Source organism: Nelusetta ayraudi, unplaced genomic scaffold, assembly GCF_046127955.1.
Source record: "Nelusetta ayraudi isolate G7.1 ecotype Tasmania unplaced genomic scaffold, CSIRO-AGI_Nayr_v1 ptg000085l, whole genome shotgun sequence".
Lineage (NCBI taxonomy): Eukaryota > Metazoa > Chordata > Actinopteri > Tetraodontiformes > Monacanthidae > Nelusetta > Nelusetta ayraudi.
Window position 1 is genome coordinate 279,943 of NW_027466135.1, and position 5,987 is coordinate 285,929.

General features: G+C 41.0%; 1 pseudogene; it reads left to right on the forward strand.

Annotated features, from left to right (window-relative positions):
• Positions 1–1,738: 1,738 nt before the first annotated feature.
• Positions 1,739–5,610, forward strand: LOC142901277 (uncharacterized; annotated as a pseudogene).
• The last annotated feature ends 377 nt before the right edge of the window (positions 5,611–5,987 follow it).

Sequence of the window (5,987 nt, forward strand, 5' to 3'; positions counted from 1 at the left end):
ACCCTAATGCCATACAAGTCTATGGGGTGAAATCTCAACTTTGTCCTTGTAAGACAGTCAAATCCACATCCTGAAGTGTTTTCTCTAACAATGGAAGTTCTTCAAAGACAGGGGTTACAACTGTATCAATCTCACCTATTGTAATTAACTAACATGATTTACATGTCGCGGGAAAGGAACCCCCGAGGGCCAAAAGGTATCTCCTTTTCTCTCTCTCTCTCTCTCTCTCTCTCTCTCTCTCTCTCTCTCTCTCTCTCTCTCTCTCTCTTCTTCTTCTTTTTCTTTGACTTCTTGATTTTTTCTACCATCATTTTTACACAACCGGTCTGTTACATTTTTGCTGCATTTTTACTCTGGACATCGCAATAAACTGGTATGTTATCCATTCCCCTTCAATATTAACTTGTTGAGACTTTTGTTTCTATGTGGAGAGCAATCTGACATCAGATATTGATTTAGTCTTCAGTTATATGGTAAATTCATTTGAGTAATGCTTGTACTCTTTACCTCTGAGTTGAATAGAAAAGATTGAGTGTCATGTTTTTCTAACTATTGAGTTGGAAGATATAAACCTCTGAACATCTCAACCTAGATGTCTGGGCTGTTCTTCTATGTTAAGAAGGTCACTGAGTGCTTTGTCTATATCTGCCATCACTGAACTAAGATAGGGATTAATCAGAATCCCAAAGACCTTAGTTATATGGTAAGTTTCACTGGACATTATTCAAACCCTTAACCTCTGAGTTGGTCAGATAAGATTGGGTATCATGTTCAATAACCTCTGAATACTCCAACCCAGACATCAGGCTATTCTTCCATGTTTAATGAACAAACTGAATAGTTTTGTTAATTTATAGAAGCCATCCCTGAACTGAAGACTAATGTCAGATCACGAGAAGTTTATTATTATTGAGTCTATATTGTTAATTGTTAATCAAGTCTTTCTCTCAATCAATGTATAAAAGTAAAGTTATTATTATCAAATGGAGTCAGATTAAATTAATTATTATGTATTTTACTTTGAAATCCTCACCTTGACACCGGAACGACGGAATACGTATTGGGGAGATATTACTATTTGTGTCTAGATATTTCCTCCCCTACAGTTTGGTGACCCCGACGTGATCTCGCGATCGCATTAAGCAGGAAGGCGAGAGAAGTCAATTCCGGTACGTTTAAGTAATGAGGTTTGAATTCCTGTGTGTCTACCTACAGTTTCTGTGGTAAGTACAAATTTACGGCAGTTATAAAGACTGAGGGAAAGTTTGAACACACATCATATATAGACACATAATATAGAACGGATCGACATATCCATTGTGAGATCGGAGATCGTAGAAATCCGATGGGGGGAAAAGTTTCATTTCGCAACTCACTAGGACAGGAGTGTGTAGACATCGATGAGCAGATCATGGACATGGCTGGTTTACGTTTATACAAAACGTTAATTCGTCTGCGCGATCTCGGCGTTGATTTAGAATGGGATAACAGTGAAATTCTTCACTGGTATTCCACAAAGGGAGTTGCACTAAAATCTAAAGGCAAATTTCACGATCTCCCTATCGCAATTGTTTATTTACTCCGGCGCAACGACTCAAAAACCATAACAGAAGGTCGCCGCACTTTAGAGAACATCCGAGATTTTGAAACATTACGCTCCGAAGAAACGAAAAAATTACGCGCACAAATTAATGCATTTGATTATGAAAAAATAAATTTGGCGAGACAAATCGAAACAATGGAGACTGAAACTAAACAGCTTAAACAAAAGCTGAACTTAGACAAACGCTACACTTCCCAACTGGAAGACTACTGTGGCGATGCTGGCTTTCCAGTTGCAGCTATAAAACAGGCTGTTATTAGCTCCAAATGTGTTGAGAATTATGATCAAGACGACAGTGAAGATGAGGATATTACCCTCATCACCGGGTGCCCTGTAACTCAGGTCGACACCGACAATGAAATTCTGACAACCTCCGCAGTTTTCGCAACAGCAGAAAGCCCGCTCTATCCGTCCCTCAGCCGGCGCACCTCTCACTCGAAGCAAAACAATCGAAACCGAATGAAAACTCGTCTCAAAACAGACACAATTCCAAGAAAATCCGTCAATGTTTCAGTCGTCAAAACAGTTACAGATGCGAACAATGGTGTAACCACCATTACCAGAGCATTGTCTTGTGAAGAAACTTCAAAACATCGTGAGGTTATCGGCATCATGCCCCGCCGCGGCCCGTTCCAGAGTTACTGGGACAAACTAATGCTCCAAGCATTAGTTTACAATCTAGAGCCCCGCGATGTGTGGCAGATAGTTTTGCTTACAGTTCCAGAAGAGTTACACTCTAAAATTCCTCAAGAATTGAGAACTGGAACAATCCTTGAAAGACAGCCCGGTGAAACTAACGACGACATTTATAATAGAATAAAAGAAGTTTTGCTTCAGATGAGAGGACCACCAAAGGCCGAGTGGCATAGAATCCTTGATCTTAAACAATCAAGTAGAGAAACATTTGAGACTTTTGCAGAGCGTATGTGGGTGATTTTTAGAGAATACAGTGGGATAGAAGAATGCGATCGTAACCACGAAATTCTCTTACAGATGCTACGCAATAATGCTGGACCACTTGTTCAGAATGCGTTGGCTCTGGGTGGAGACCCACCTCAGAATACATTCAACGCACTCGTTGAATGGGCCACAAAAATAGAGCAGCGATCAAAATTTCTAAAGCCATGCCCTGTAGCGGCAACTCAATGGGTAGCCGAGAGACAATAATGTCATTATCTGTGACTATTGTCATCGATCTGGCCATAAACTTGAACGTTGTTTCAAACTGAATGGTGAATTCAGGAAAACAACTCATAAATCTATGCGAAACCATTCAAGAACTTCTCAAACCAGACAGACAACGGCGATTAGTTCTCAAACAGACATCCTCGATGATCTAGAACGAATGAATGACCAAAAATAGGGATGCGTGGCCTCCATTGGGAGCATTGTTTCCAGCAGCAACCGTATAATAGTAAAATCTAATCTTGGAGGCCGATTAGTCGACATATTAATTGACACCGGTGCTGCTTGCTCCTGCACGAATATCCCGTTACCTCTGACAGACGAGACCATTCAAATCAAAGGGATAGATGACACACTAATGACAGCGACCCTTACTAAACCAGTCCGACTTGATTTGGGTGCAATAGTGCTAACTGAGCCGTTCTGGTATTTACCAGGAAACAGCGAGGGTACTGTTTTGGGCATGGACATAATGGAAAAGCATGGCTTTATTATTCACTGTTTGGAAAAACAAATTGAGATCGCTCCAGAGAAAACGAACAAAAAACAATCGCTCAGAAACCATGCAAGCATTATGTCCATCACCACCTCTGATCAAGAATTACAAGCGTGTCAAAACTCCATGTCTGTGATCAAAACCCGAGCAAATGTGCAGAAAAACCTAGATGTACATGAACCAAACAACATTGTTGACCAGTCAGCCAAGCAGGCAGCAATACGTCGCACAGATTTGACATTGGAAATGTCTGATACATCAGCTACAAGAGCCATCCAGACTACACCTATTGACTTAAAACAACAATTCTGGTGGCCAGCAATGGCTGGAGATGTTGACGGTTGGTGTGTTTCTTGCCTTGTGTGTGCTACCTTTAACCCAGGAAAACCTGGCTGCACTAGACTGTGCAGGCCTAATCCACCCAAAGACCCGTGGGGAGCACTGCAGATAGATTTTGTTGGTCCACTTCCCAGTGCCCAAGGGGGGTACCGCTCTTGCCACGTCATAATTGACAAATTCACTTGCAACAACACTGCAAGAACATTGGCACAGGCTTTAGCGAACCAAATCATCTCTCTGTTTGGAGCACAGCTTCAAATCGAATCAGTCAAGAGCAGCCATTTCGCAGGTTTTCTTTTTCCATTCCAGGAACTCCAGATGCCAAGAAAGCATCCAGAACAACCTGTATCCAGCTGGGTCAACGAGACCTACTTACCCATAGTTTTAACTGTGGGAGATGGGTATGGAAATATTCTATGGGGCCATACACACCTCACATTACACTTCTTTCAAAACAGTCAGTCAAATGGTCCCCCGGATTAGAACCGGAACAAAATTTTGTAACAACAAAATTTGCTGTAGTGAGGGAACCACCCATCTCCCCACTCTCAATATAACAGATAATATACAAATTTCCACGACCTTACAACTTAGTGTCAACACCAAGACACACCTCACTCCAAAATTTGGCTCTATTTAATTAATGTTTTAAAAGCCGAACCATGGACTAGATCCTAAAAAGTGTTATAACACGAAGGATCTAGAGCAAAAATTACATTTAGCTGCATGCATACAGCTCCACATAATTTTTAGACACATAGTTCATACAGATTTACTATTTAACCAAACTTGCTCCGCAGAAGACCAGCACAAAACTTGAATTAAATCTGAGACATGTTCATTTAACTGTTAGCCTTTTCCTTTTCAATTCGACCGGATTTATTGAACGTGACATAGCTTGCAGAACATTCGCAAAAGATTTACTTACAACTACTAGACAAAAGATTCTGTTTACATAAGACTCTCACACATGCCTTAAATGATTTGATTAATGCTCTGAATTTACAGCGATGGTTCATGTCCAAAAAGAATGAAAGATGTTAATTATTCAGAATTACTTTTTATTTTCATTGTACTTTTATTGTACTTTATTAATGTCTACCAATAATTAATGCATTGGTTGTATTGGGTTCTTTGTCACTTTCCCACTTATTCACCCAGAACAGGTTTTTCCAAATTCCATCACCATATAAATCAGGTAATAAAATGGGACCACATCATGGGGTATATGACAGTAAGAGACACTGAGACCTGGTTCACTTCTCGCACATGTTGTCATGAAATTCCCAGTTGTATCATCTGTACTTGTAACACTTTAAAGCCTTTCACATGGATACGCAGACACCATCCAGGTGTCACACACACAGTGGTGCGTCGCCCGTGAAATGAACTCTTTTTCTTTTGAGCGATTGACCTGTTTTTGCCCGGAGGTCACTGAAAACTTTTCTATGGGTCAAATCTACATCTTGGGCAGAATACCATTGAACCTGGACATCTCTCCCTGGTGGGAGAACACCTTCTACGTGGAAAGCACCCAAGCTCCAACAGACACCATGGACTGTGCTAAAGAGATGATTCTTAACACAGGTTATCATCTCACTGAAGCCCAGGTGCAGGCCAGTTAGCTAAGAGGACAGTGAAAACCTTGTCCAGTCCATCCACGCTTGGCTCAATATGCAAACACTTGAGTCACACACTTTGCCCTGGTACTCAGCTCCCTGCAACTACCAGATTTACAAAGACTGAGATGATACTACTATGGATGTGGGGAAGGACTGTCAATTCTCAACTTGACCCCTATCGTTTCATTCTGTGTTCATTTTTACTTTTGATGTTTGTTTTTTCCAGATGGCTCTCAGGGGCCAAAAGGGGGAAACTGTAAGACAGTCAAATCCACATCCTGAAGTGTTTTCTCTAACAATGGAAGTTCTTCAAAGACAGGGGTTACAACTGTATCAATCTCACCTATTGTAATTAACTTACATGATTTACATGTCGCAGGAAAGGAACCCCCGAGGGCCAAAAGGTATCTCCTTGTGTTTGTTGGATTTGCATTCAGGGACTGTCTCTGCCTTTTGTTTAGAACTTTCCTTTGAAATGTTGTGAGTGTCAGTGCGAGAGGTATGAAGGTCTTGGTGATCTATTGTTGCTGTGGAAAATTACCCCTGATGACCAAAAGGTTCCCGAGTAGGAAGAGTTGATCTGATTTGAATCTTTTAAATATGCATTTTAGCAGTGTCTCTGTTCTGGGAGGATATTTAAGGGAAGGAACAAGAATCTGAAGGTCTTCTTTTTTCTCTCTCCTTTTCTGGGACCCACTCTCTCTCTCTCTCTCTCTCTTTTTCCTCTTTTTCTCTCTCTCTC